General features: G+C 38.1%; 1 protein-coding gene across 6 annotated transcripts in view; it reads right to left on the bottom strand.

Moving 5' to 3' along the window:
- Positions 1 to 14,544, bottom strand: part of Orp8 (Oxysterol-binding protein-related protein 8) — a 96,787-nt gene that overhangs the window by 35,984 nt on the left and 46,259 nt on the right. For 2 of the 6 annotated variants that reach the window (XM_089250939.1, XM_089250941.1), the window contains exon 1: positions 7,707 to 7,773. The exons of the other annotated variants lie outside the window; for them this stretch is intronic. The gene's annotated coding sequence lies outside the window, so the exon portion shown is untranslated. Of the gene's footprint in view, positions 1 to 7,706; positions 7,774 to 14,544 lie in introns of those variants that run through there. 6 annotated transcript variants of the gene reach the window in all.

The following is a 14,544-nucleotide window of genomic DNA, read 5'->3' as shown; positions in this document are numbered from 1 at the left end:
CAATGATAAGCTCGGCCAGTATTCAAACACATTTCCCGGACAGCTTCGATCCGAAAGATGGAGATTAGCCAAATGTACGAGTAAATCTTAACGGGAGAAACTGTTAGGGTACAGTGACCGAATTACCGGCGTGAAACCAACTGCCGTCGCGTGACACCCACTGTGGTCAGCAGCAGAGCGAGAACAAGCACATTAATTTAACTCGTGTTCACATAAAAGTATAATTAAGACGAATTCACATCACCGGAGTTCTTGTTTTGGACTCCCGTAACATACCTCTAACTTCACCCAGTCTATGGCTCTCAATTCCACGAAACACATATTTTAAACATTCGCACTCGAATCCACAGTAGTACAGTAGATCCTGGTAAATAGACTAAGCGTAAAATCTGACAGGTGGTCTCTAGCCCAGGGTTGGACAAATCGGAAAAAAAATCTAGGCGCAATAAAAAAAATTTTAAGGACCAAAAAATTTTTATCCGGAGGAAAAAAGGCCCTTCTCGTGACTTTTTCAGGGTATGGGGTGCCAGGCCTTCTTTCATGTTGGCTGTTGTTTGATATGCTGCTATAAATTCTAAACATGTTGTGCTGCTCTCAACCTGCAATTTAGTAACTACACAAAGAAAATTTTAGGCACCGATACCAATTTTTTAATCGCCGTGGCGGCCTGGCGCCTGGGATTTGTCCTCCCCTGCACTAGCTCCAGATGTAAATATTAGTCCTGGCTGCCCCGATAGGTACGCAGTGTCGGATTTCCTCCGATTCCGATACAGATCATCAAGACGAGCGTTTTTGATATGTAACACTGGAGGGTCTATGAATATCACACCACAGTCCAATTTAGTGGTGCGAGAGAGCAATTTCGAGGGTGTGAAAGCTCGAAAATTTTCTTTGATGCGATTACTTAATTAACAGGTGTGAGGAAGTAAATTTAAGTTTACGTGGGTGCGAGAATGTGAATCAAAATTTACTGGAGTGAAGTGCAGTAAAAAGGTTAAGAACTAACTAATGGTCGAATTCTATGACCATGACAATCTATAGACTATGACGCTATATTCAGACGACAATTCATGTATTTTGACCGATGAAGAAGAGTCTCTTCAATGGTCAATTTAGACATGTTTTATTTTACTTGGTTAATTTTCTTTTCGAAACACGCAATAGGAAAAATATATATCACAATATCTTACTAAAATATGTTTTTGGAATTCACTTACCGGTCGTTATCATAATTCCCAATTCCTTTGATAATGAAGGAGAAAAAAAAACCACCCTTGCAATGAACGTAAAAATAATGTATAAGGGAATGTAAAAATATGCACGTGAAAATGTAGAAACAGGCGGAGAAAACTCAGGAAAACAAACCGAAATAGCGTTATTTATCAAACCTAACCATAGAGTTCGATTCTCAGTACCTTAAAACAAAACGCAAACGACGTAAACCGACATCATAGAAAAGGGGGAAAAGTACTGATTAGAAGACCCAATGAGGAAGCTGCAGGATTCATAAAAAAAAGCATACTCAGCAGACACATGTAGTTAGTGTGCAGAACCTTAACATCCACAGCTATGAAGTATACTTTTCTTGGAGCAGTCGAACGTGATGTGTAGTGCCACACACATAAAAAAAATAACCAATAATTAATATTTTCCATCAGCTGAGAGTCACGGAAAAAAACGTCAGCTGAGGTGTCAGTTTCAAGCAGTGCGTTTTCATTTCTCTTTTGAACAGAAATTTTCTCGTAATTATGATCGACGGGGCACATACAACAACACTATTTACACTATCATACCTCTACATAAGGAAATTTTCTTTTAGGGAAAACCTTCTATGGCGTTTAAGTTAAATAGATGTCTACGATATTATTCGTGATTCAACGTGGATAAAATCGAAATGTACTCCGAAGCAGTGGCGTATTAACAGGAAAGCTTAGCAAGGCAAGGCTCAAGTTTGGAGACGAAAAATATGAGGAATGAGTGGCCGAAAAAGGGGGGGGGGCAACAAAATTTCTATAGTCCACCATAAATCCGCTTCGGCCAAGAGAGTGTTGTGCAAGCAAGCATGTGAATGATCAAAAATGTGATCTAGAAAGAGAGGAACCAGATCAGTGAGTGACAAAAAGGATGCCTTCGAGAGCGTTTGAGCGACCTAAAGAGTGTGTGATCATGTGAATGACTAAAAGAGACACAGGCGTAGCGTATTTACAGGGGTGAGGGTGCATACGGATATACGTACAAGACGACAAATACAAGGAATAAGTGGTCAAGAAAAATTGCACTAAAATGGGAGAAAAATTATAAAATGGAATAAGGGTGGCAAAACCCATGTAGCCCACAAGTGACAAAACTATAAATTCGAAGCCGCAGATACACTTTTACAACTTTTACATTGGCTGCAAGACAACTAGAGTATTGTACCGTAATTTCACACAACTATGGTCCAAAATGTAACCATTTTCTAGATTAATCCATACTTTCTGTATTCAAGCTATTCAAAAATTTTGTTTTGCTGATATTGCCAGTAGAAAGATCAAGCATTAATATTAAATTTTTTTTTTAATTCTTTATGTAGCTCAAATATGGATTTTTTAAAAATTAAATTTTGGACCATAGTTGTGTTATGAAGTCCCAACTATAGTCCATCATATATTTCGTATTATAAATCGCTTACGAAACATAGTTGAAAGAATCTACTTCAAAAAACTATATATATATTAACAGGAATATATATATATATATATATATTCATCTTTATTTTATTTTCTAGAAAAAGATGAAGGGGTTTTTCTAAATTCGACACCTATAAGGTGGTAAAAAAAGAGGGATTCATAGAAAAATCCCGCTGAGCCAAAACCGCTGAAGCTCGTCGACCGCGAAGGGGGGTTCAATAGGGAGGGGGTCGTCGTATTAATTTAGTCAGTATTTTTGTATTGTAATGTAGAGATTCACTGAGAAGGAATTTTCAAAAATTCAGCCCCCCTTAGAAAGGGGGCTTCGAAGGCTATATGGAGCAATCATCACTGAGCCGAAATCACTGAAGCCATAAATATGAAATTTAGTCAATAATATATTTTGTAATGTAAATACCCACTAAGACGGGTTTTCTGAAAATTCATCCCCCACGGGGCTCATGAGGGGGTTCAAATGTTACATGGGGGAATCATCGACGAGGGATTTTCAGATTACCAAATTCACGCGAGTAAAGCTGCGGGTAACAGCTTGTGGTACATAAAAATGGTTGAACCATAGTTGAGAGCAAAGTACAATTTTCTATTATTTTTCCTACAATTACTTTTATACGCAAGCAACAGTAAAAAAAGTTTATTACACATATGTAAATACTAAATTACCTGTAATACAGAACATCTCACTAGCACAGACAATAGATGCTTGGTCAGTCGGGCAAGAACCATTTTGGCGCCCCCCATATGAAGCCCCCCCCCGCCGAAGGAGAGGTTAAAGAGTGAAATTTGCGCCCCCTCTAGTCCGGCGCCTGGGGCACCAGATCCGCCTGCACCCCACCCTCCCCTAGTGGCGGCCCTGAGCACAGAACAGCTTGTTGTACGTAGTAACTTGTAGCCCAGAAAGTTTGCAGCTGACAAGATAACGTGAAAAACATAACCCCTAACTAACAGCTGATTCGCATGTAGTCGAATTTTAGGGAGCATTGGTGTTTGGACCATAGTTGTGTGAAATTACGGTCTCTCTAAAGGTCGTGTTTATGTGCAATAAATAACTGAATTTTCAGTGCAGCAGCAATCATTCATAAAAACGAAAAACCATAAAGGCACACAGTAGCATGCCCATGTGCAGAGAAACCTCGCTATAATGATACTCGATGTAACGATAAATCCCTCTCTACAATGACATTTTCTCAAATCCTGTTTTGAATTGCCTATAGTCTGATGTTAAAACTCCTCTCGGTGCAACGAAAGCTTTAACTACGATAAATCCCTCTATAACGATATTTTTTAAAGGGATTTAATCACTTTCAATATGCTTTTAACCCTTCATTACCATATTATGAAAAAAATTGAGATAATTAAACTAAAAAATTTACGATAAAACTTAAAGTAGTTCCATACGTTAAGTTTAGTTCTTATTAAAATGTAAAAAAAAAATATATATTTTTTTTTAATTATTCAACACACAACGAATTAATTAACCAGGTATTTCAATGCTTACAATCAACACTTTACGCTTGCAATAAAAAAAAATCAATTCAAATAATGTTGGATTATACATAATAAATGGTGAAAACCTCGTTAATGAGTCTCTCTTGGGAGAGAAAAAATATGGCGACGTAATCGGAGTGACTCGTTAAACGAAGAAAGCCGTAGCCGCGTTAATTTGATGCATTCGTGCAGAAATAACCAAATTTTAGTTATTCAAACGAGTAGTCGTGAAGATTGATTTCATTCTTTCATATAAATTGATTCTTTTTATCAATTATTTCTTTCATTTAAAATTCTAATTATATGAAATTAATTTTCAGAAATTCCCAATTTTCTCATGAATAACTTTTAACCATTCTGAAATTACTATTGACAATTCTGAAAGTATTTCTTTCAGTAATTCTGTAACTATTTTCTCATTAATTATAAATTTTCATCAATTACGAAATAATTTTTTTCAATAGTTCTAAAATTATTTATTTTATTTTGTTTTTTTAGCATTTCTGTACATTGTGTAATTATGTATACCTTTTGGATGCTGAATTTGGCCTCTCAAAATACGTAGCCTATAAAAAATCAAAAACTGATTTGGCTCAGGGTCCCGTGAATTCGTTACGCCGGCCCTCTTAATGTATCAAATGCACAACATTATCATTGAATCTTGAAGTACCTCAGTTCTAAAATCAGCAGTATAGATTTCAGTAGCCAGAGCTCTTTTACGATTTTTTTAATTTAATCGTTTTTCCATGTAAAGTAGCTATTTTATAAAAATAGTTGGCGGACCACAGCAAAAAATTCGGAATGCTGACCAGTGGGCCATGGGTTGAAGACCCCTGCTATATATGCAACGATATTTTCCTCTAATCTCCTTTGGATTTGTCTCTCGTATAATGTTACACTCTTCCCGATACAACGGTATCCTTTACTACAATAAATCCCTCTATAACGATATTTTTTTTAGTGTATTTCGAAACTACTACAATTCTTTACACTATATTTCAGTTAAAATCCCTCTCAATATATATTTTAGTCCCTCCCCCAGTGTTTGCATTTGGCACTATCTACTAGCGTTCGCCAATAGATGCGTATTGGCATTCGTCACCCTCGAAATTTTCTTGGGGGGTGAAAATACTCAAAATTTAGGTTGCATTTTTTTAAAATATACGTATAAGATAATAAACATAAAGTTAATAATATACCAAGGGGTTCAGAGGTTTCTGTATAATGCTCGTTACCTACCTTTATTTTAAAAAAAGGAGGGGCTGACACCAAATCCTCTAGTTTTTAGAGACAGTATCTGAGGGTCAACTTTGCTGCAAACATTTCTCGCTTAAAAGATGTTTTGGACTTGGTCGACAAACGATCTGTTGCTTTTCAACCAGACAACCTTAGTTTTTCAACTCTTATTCAGAGGTTGAAATTAACAAAATTCCGAATAGAAAAACTTCATGACAACGCTGGAATACGTTTGAAAGACTTCACACAATTCGAAAAAGGAAATGAGTATTACAGAAATATAAGAATTAAAAATGTTTAATTTAGATCAAAATTCCATGAAAGCGAAAAACAGTTTTTAGACCATCTGCTAGAAAATTTGGACAACGGGTATGAAGAAAGTACAACGAGCATTTTCACTGACTTTAACGCTATTTTGAATCCTACGAATGACATAACATGTGCAAAAGCTTTCGAGTCCAATGATAAAAAAAAAAGTGATACTCTGCATACTGGCTCAAAAACGAATTACAACCACGAATTGCAAAGTTATGAAGCGACAGACAGACATGAGTGCTGACCGCCCAGACTCTGGGATAGTTTACGCTCTTTTCCAAAGGGATGGACGGTCCCGAAAGCAACGGACAGTTTGATTTGTTTCTACTGTAAAGGAAATGAGAATACTTTGTATAAAAAGATGAAAATATACTTCCTAAAGAAGCACTACTTAGAGAAGAATGGGTATTTGTGTGTAAAAGAACTATTATATAAATATAAGGGAATGGAAATGACAGAATTTTGCAAATATATCAGTGGGTGCAGAGAAGGTGGTGGTGATAATACACCTTCTCTACACCCACCTTCTATGCATCCAGAATATAGGAAGTTGAGCGTAATTGCCTTAACTTTGCCTCTTTCAACAGCATCATGTGAACGTGGTTTTGCGACATTAAATCATGCAAACTCAAAAAAGAGAGCTCAACTTGGTGATGAGACCATCTGGGGAGACATCCTAATAAGATTATCATGCGAAGGCCCTCCTTTCACTGTCACTGATGAAGGCGCTCACTGTGATATGAATTTTGTTATATATAAGAAGTGGAAACCGAAGAAAAATTGTTGAACAAATGAGCCCCATGAGTATATAAATATATACATAAACATTAAGTTGGCTCTTGTTATTCCATAATTTTTATATATTTATATCAAATCAAAATTTAATATAGGTGTTTCGATTGAATATTTTTCAAAGTTTGGAAGTTTTGACGTATGTTTCATTTATCTACCATGAATTTTATATAGGCTACGAATGTCATGGTGTTTCAATTCCGATTTCAAACTATTTTTCACCGTTATATAAAAAAAATTACCCTTCATTTCCGAAAAATACCCTCAGAATTTTGGAGAGGAGTGAAATTACTTGCATAAAAATTTTTTGGGATAACACTGCTACCTACCCTCCGAAAATGTTAACGAAGCTGCTGTTAAGCTACTTTATGTATAGTAAACGTAAGTGTTGTGCGGGGAAACTACTTTACAGAATGAAAAAGCTAACTGAATTTTAAGGAAACCCATATTTCCTGGATAGTATGCTGAGGTGAACTTGGAAAGAAAAGTTCACCTCAGCATAATATCCAGAAAAAACAGCCGTTTCCTTGATATCTCTCTAACTGAATTTTATTCAACAAAATAATCAGATTTTTGCCACAAACGAATACCTGTAAAACGCTTTTATGCTGGTACAGTACTAACAATTCAGAAGAGATGCCAAAAACAGCATAAATTTGGTGCCCGGTGATCATACTACTTCTCGATGCAACGGTAACACCACTCACAACGATATTTTCCTTGGTCCGCAGAGTATCGTTATATCGAGGTTTCACTGTACACCACGTGTACCCAAAAAGGTGTTAACGAAGTTGCAGTGAAGCTGCTGTGTACTGCACAGAAATGTAATGCTGCAATAAATTCTTTCACAGGGACGAAACTAAATTTTGTTAATCTACTAATTAATCTTTTTTTGTGGCCCGATAAGTACGAAAAATGCATTTCAAGGTGGCACTAAAGACGTTTATTTAACTCTTTACGCGGTTTTTTTTTCTGCATTTAACTGCTACAATGAAAATCGCTAAACTTTCTAGAAATTTTGCCCCCTATTTTCAAGGGAATCCAGTACAACGATATTTTTAGCGGTCCGCAGAGTATCGTTATCTCGAGGTTTCACTGTATGTCAAACAGTTCGACGGCAAAAGTGAGGCAGTCCGCTACCCGATCGCGAGTCGCTGCTGAGCGGCAAGTCAGTTCGTTCAAACTTACCTCCGATGAACTTGGGCCCGTGGATTGCTCGAATGTATTTCCTTCGCAATTTCCCAGTTTATTATGGACTTTGTATTTCCAGCATTTATGGGCAGCAGCTGTGAGAGGACAGACGTCATCACTTTATCCACATCCCGGACAGCAGCAACGACTGTTTTGACTCCGTCTTCCTAACTAACCGCGATTTCTGGGCCTGTGGCTAAGAAAAACCGTTCCCAAAAGACTGAAAAAGAATCCCGTTTTCATTCTTACTTCTGAAATCTTCGTCGGAAGCGCCAACAGCGCACGTTGTCCTGGAAACGAGCCGATCATCGCTCCTCCAGGATCGGTCCCCCTGGATCCAGAGCGAAAGCGCCAAGTTTAGGTAATGGGGATTGAGGTTAAAGTCTTTCATTATATAGGTGTGTCTATATATTTTCCTTAAACGTGTTCGGACTTGGGATATCTCTATTACATCAGTATCGGCTGGACTCACAACAAGGAAAGAAAAGACGAAAGGAATTAGCTGTTTGTGTTAGAAATGCACATAGGACCCGATCCGCTCAAAACCAAAGAAATTTTCCTCGTCTACTTATGAATCACCCATGTTCAACCGATGGCTCGTGGACCAAATGTGGTCACTGCAATCATCGGATGTGTCCCGTGACCTGACCTGTTTTTTTTAATGAGCCGAAACGGCACATTTATAGACCACTTAAGGGACCCGCGGCACAATTGAACAGCACTAAAACGGCCCACGGAACATTACAAATCACTTAAGTGGCTCGCGACGCAGTTCCACATCATTGAACTGGTCTGCGGCACACATTACATTCCATTTTGATTTGATTTCTTAGCTTGAACTCATTGGTGCACTATTTCATCGGCTCATGTATAAAAACTGGCATTTGTGCTGCCAGCAATATGTAATTTTAATATTAAATAAATCTCTGGAGACACCCGAATTCCCATAGAACAGTGGTTCCCGACCGGGGATACGAGAGAGGCTGTTAGGGAGGTACGCGAAAAGAAAATGGTGGCCACCCCTCCCCCCCATCGAAAAAAAACAAAATAATTTAAAAAGATTTGGAAAAAAATTTAAAGTAGATGATAAAGGTTTTTACTAATATTGGCCATGCCAGATGTAATATTGACCTCCCTATCAATAAAATCTTCTTTGAAGAGGGGGGGGGGGTTGCGTCCGCTGGAAGGATTGGCCTTCCCTCCTCCCGCCCGCGTCCCATGATCCGGATTCGCACACTCCCTTCTCTCGGCTCACCTTTCTTCGGTGTTTTAGATTTGATTGTTGACGCATGCCGGTCTGTGCATAAAAACGAAGAATTAATTAATTCGTGTCGTGTTTAACTTTTGTTGTGGGTGTTTTTGTATTGAGGCTGTGCGTGTTATTCCCACAATTTTCTACGTCAACTTTTCTACCAAGCACCTACTCACGTGATTTACGCTATAGATCAATGACTAAAAACTGGATCTGTGCGGAAGAGGAAGTTGACTGCAACACCAAAATGAAGTACAGTGCACCAGAGCTCTGTAAACGTGAAAACATATTTTGAATCTGCCAAAAGTGATTCTATCAAAGCCACCGAGGCCTCCTACTACATTAGCTAATGTATTGCGAGACAAGGGAAAAAAATCACACCATTGGTGAAAATTTATTTTCACCGAGCATCTCAAAGATGCTGTCAGATACATTGCAGAGGGGAGTGTTCATATAATGAGTTTAATACCTCTGTCAAAAAATATAAATACGGTGTCTCGAAGAATACAGGGTATATCAGACGATGTTGAGAGTGGTCATAAGTCACGTGAAAGGTTGTGAATTTTTGTCTATCCAAGTCGACGAAACTACCGACGTTTTTTTTTGCGCAACATTCTGCGCTACTTGTAATTGCTAAGTACTTGAAAGAGAATTCGAAGAAAATATTTTTTATTTCTCACCCATTGAAGGGGTCGTACGACTGTTAAAGACTAATTTGCAGACTTATAAAAGACTTATTAGCAGCAATCGATCATTATTTCGTTGAAAAAGAAATTCACTGGTCAAATTGCGAGGCTCACCACAGATGGAGGAAAATCCACGGAAGGTTGCTACTCAGGCCTTCGTGCAAGATAGAGTTCGCACATTAATTTCTTTAAAAAAAAATTTTTTTCATCCAATGTCTAACACAATTTTTTCCGCTTTTGTTGACATTGCGAAGAGGAAAGTAGACGAATAACATTGGCTTAAATAATATGACGCAAATACGGGCCGATATCCCCGTTAGTCTCGCCGCAGAAAGCAACAGGTGTACAACCATGCAATTATTCAATATTACACTTCACTTATAGTCATAAAAACTGGTGGCATATGGCGACACTACACATAACGAGCATTACACAGAAACAAGCTTCATGTCAAGTTTACAACACGCACATTCCACGTGTACGAATTCGTTAGAAGTTCCGCAGAGAAAAGTGGGTTTAGTAGAAGTAGTTGACTGAAATGAAGTTTGATCGACTTAGAAATGGGCTATCAATAACCCTAATGTATCATAATATTTCGGAAACCACCAGTTTATCCAATCGTAATACACAAATAGTGCATTACGCTGTCAACGGATCTTCAATTCATGGTCACCCCCCGCCAACAATCCAACCCTCCTCCCCGGCACGTGTTCGCAAAACACGATGTTTGCGAGGGCAAATTGGTGAATTCTCTACTTCCCCTCTGTTTCTCTATTTTCTCTTAGGACACATAGAACGTCCGAATTGAAGTTTACATTTGATTATAACGAACAACGCAGTTGGCTGGAAGAAATAGAATAACCGAAAAAAAAGCAGCGGAAGAAAAACGAAGTTCGTAAAATAAAGAGTTGATAAAAATGAGAGTTCGTAAAATAGAGCGGATGTTAACATTAGCTCTATGGCATGCTGCTTTTTCGGGATAGAGGACCAGTTCGTAACAAAGAGCGTCCACTGTGCTACAAAATATTGGGCTGAGAAAAAAAAAATCACTCATCGCACAATCTTGTTATTCACATTAATTTAATAAAGATAAATAGCGATGAAATGAATAACCAAAAGAGACCATCTCGAGGGGGCAATCGACAAAATTTAACGTCAAAAACATAGGTTAATGTGTAGTATAAATTACGGCGAAAGTATTAGGTCTCTTCGGGTTTCCATGCAAGTCTAATAATTCAGAACAACGACCGTCCAGAATCCTTCCATTATTATCAAAACCACCCATCAGTAGGGAGGAAGAAAAACAGTGAAAGGAGAAGAATATTTAGGAGTTTAATATTTATCAACCACAGTGAAAGCCCTCCTATTCATCAAATAACGAATAAGAAATTCCATAGCCCTTTGCCTTTCTCAAGAGATATGCCATGAATTTCTAATAACAGACTCCCTGAATATTTACGGAATTTACGTCGTACGATGGTGGACCCCAGGCTCGCCGATTTTCCCCCCAAACGGTCACAGGAAAGTTAAGCCTGCAATCGAGACTCACTTGATTATTGGAAATGACTGGAATATTCTGATCATTAAACATCTATTGATGTCATTCATCTTCACAGTAATTACAGTACAGGATATCCGGATCAAATGGTCCTACTTTCAAATGATTTCGAAAAATTTACCGACGAACAGTTTGTCACCGGTGGGTGAGTGAAAGAGTGTTTGAGAAATGAATGAATATTTGGAGCCACCGTTTTTATACCAAGCATTTATTATTTAAACGACACATAATTAACTTGATTATTGAGAAGAAAGCAGACATAGAAATATCCAACCTCACGCTGTGGTGTGCAGTGACTCTCTGCTCCTGTTTACAGACGATAGTCTCCAGTCCCCGTGATCATGTGATGCACTCGAAGTCGTTGACCCGACTCTTGGTAGTGGGGGGAGAGGCGTCGTTTGCGTGGGATGCCACAGATATACAGGGTGATTCAGAAAACTTTAACAGATGATAATACACACCAAAACAAACAATTGTCATCAAAGAATGCATGGTCTAACATGAAGCGCTAGCGCGTTTCGAAATGGCAGCTCCGCAAGCGATAAAACAGCATTCCTGTTGGAATTTATCGGGAGAAAAAGAACACCATGCATGCAAATGTAACCTGGGGAAGAAGAAACCGTATGGAAATCTGCGTCACAGTGAATTAAAGGCGTGGGCGCCACCCTTGTAAAATAGGGTGCCCGAGTGGCATGGTGGTAAGATGCTCGTCTACCATCGTGACGGTTGTTGTCAGGGCCCCGGGTTCGAACCCAAGGGAGGATATAGATATTTTCCCTAATGAAATCGAGGCGACCACCGATAGACAGCGCCTTCACTTCCAACCCATCCCACTAATGGCAGTAAATTGCAATATAGCGATATGGCCAGAGTTGGTGTTTGGTGAAGAAGCCCTGTAAAGTTATTCCAACGTGCAACCGTTCTAACAGTTATAAAATACGGGATAATGGCGCCCTTTAGTAATACATAAAAAGCAGACATGCATTTCATTTACGGAGCCGCAAACGGAAGTACCACAGAGACAGCACGAATGTACGGTCAGCGTTTTCCCCACAGGCGGTTGCCCAGACCGAAAATAGTTGCGCGCTTGCATCGGCAGCTGTGTGAAACGGGATACTTTCTTGGAGTGAGAACATAGCTTTTAAAAGCGAGCGACTAACGGGAAAAATTTCTTGATGTTTCCGGCGATCAGGCCAAGCGGAATAAGGAAACGCTCCGTTCATTTGCATAGCGTGTCGCCGCTTTACGCAAACCGGCTGTGAAAAAGCAGAAAATTCCCCGGAAAGAAATTTTCTTACCGGTTAAAGATTCCGCGTGTGTTGGACTTAGTATTTGAACTAAATTGCGAGCGATAGAAGATACTGATTTATTGATCAAAAATGAAATTATATTTGTCAATTTTCTTTTGAAAACTCAAAGTTGGTGTATTGTCGTAAATTTGAAAATATTCAGAGAATCGTTCAACATCAGTTAGTAGTTAGGAGAAAAGATGACGATATTCACCACATAGGTTTGTTTTTTGTTTTGTTCAGGAGAACTTAATCAAAATATTTTTAATAGTTATAAAATAATTATACTAGACCCATATTTGGTTTTTCCAAAAACCCGTCAAAGGGGTAAATACCATATCAACCCTACAGTTGAAATGCATGCATTTTGTGATCTGAAGGGATTTTCAATCCTCCGAATTCATCCAACTGATTGATTATTAATTATAAATTTTAACTTTATTATTATTTATTTAACTGAACCTTTTCCCGAGGCGAGTTTACTTGGCCCAAAGTAGATGGGGAAAAAAATAAATCCGAGATCTCTTCCCACCCCCCCCCCATACTTTGTGGCAGGGGTAACTAACAGCTGGCTCATAGGCTCCCCGACAAGGTAAAATTATCAAATTAATATTAATAATTTGCAAGATGTTGAACCAAATTAGTGATCATTGTTCGAGCTATTCTCGTTCAACAGCGGAAAACTACTTAAATTCATTTATTGCTAGTGACGAAAATAATTTACTATGTTATCACCAAGCCCCGGATGATGTTGCTCTAAAATCTTGAAAAATGACTTGAAAAAAATGCTTTTTGACGTTAAATTTTGTCGAGTGCCCTCTCGAGAGGGTCTCTTTTGGTTATTCATTTCATCGCTATCTATTTTTATTGAATTAATATGAATAACAGGATTGTGCGATGAGTGATTTTTTTTTTTCTCAGCCCAATATTTTGTAGCACAGTGGACGCTTTTTTTTACGAACTGGTCCTCTATCCCGAAAAAGCAGCATGCCATAGAGCTAATGTTAACATGCGCTCTATTTTACGAAAACTCTCATTTCCATCAACTCTTTATTTTACGAACTTCGTTTTTCTTCCGCTGCTTTTTTTTCGTTTATTTTATTTCTTCCAGCCAACTCCGTTGTAATCAAATGTAAACTTCAATTCGGACGTTCTATGTGTCCTAAGAGAAAATAGAGAAACAGAGGGGAAGTAGAGAATTCACCAATTTGCCATCACAAACATCGTGTTTCGCGAACACGTGCCGGGGAGGAGAGTTGGATTGTTGGCGAGGGTGACCATGACTTTAAAAAAGGTTAATAAAACGAAATTCTCTTGAAAAACTGAGTATTTTCAATATGTCGAAAGAAAGTTTAGACAGCATCAAAACCATATGTAAATTTTTTTCTCTGTCGTTTAGATTTCATGACAAATAACAAATTTTATAATAAACGAGTTATAATTCATGAATCGATTAGGCGTCGCCATTCCCCCCACAAAGGTGAGGCTGACAGGGTTCCAACTTGGGGGGTCCGAGACGAATCTTGTGATTTTTTGTTTTTCATAATAAATTCAGTATTGAGAGTTCTCTGAAGCATCTGATCGGAGGGCCCTGTTGCTAGATGTGGGGGGCATGACTGGTGTACTGGAGAAGGGAGAATAGGTTTCTTTCCAATAAAAAACGGAAAATTATCTCTACCCCGAGGAAATCCTTTGTATGCATGCCTATGGTTAGGAATAGGAAGCAAAAAAAACATATTTTATTTTCCAAGAAATTTAAGTATATATTTTCATTAGCGCTCAATGCAATAATTATTTTAGTAAATTATTTTTGTCACTAGCAATTAGTGCTCAATGCAATAATAAATAATATAATTTTCTCGATTTTTTCCATTGTAAAACATTTGAAAAGTTAAAAAATATCATGAAAATGAAAAAAAATGTCCCAAACCTAAGAAAAAAAAAATGCTCTAACAGTGAAAAAAAACAAAAATGCAAATGTCATCAACATCCGGGTCCTGGTTATCACCATACCTTTTCGAAGACACAAATTGCTCCTAAAACTTGACAC

Source organism: Pholcus phalangioides, unplaced genomic scaffold (assembly GCF_987345545.1).
Source record: "Pholcus phalangioides strain wild (caught in Gottingen) unplaced genomic scaffold, Ppha-v1.0 ptg000024l_1, whole genome shotgun sequence".
Taxonomy (NCBI): Eukaryota; Metazoa; Arthropoda; class Arachnida; order Araneae; family Pholcidae; genus Pholcus; species Pholcus phalangioides.
The sequence above is the reverse complement of the archived record's forward strand: the minus strand, read 5'-3'. Positions and strand labels throughout refer to the sequence as shown.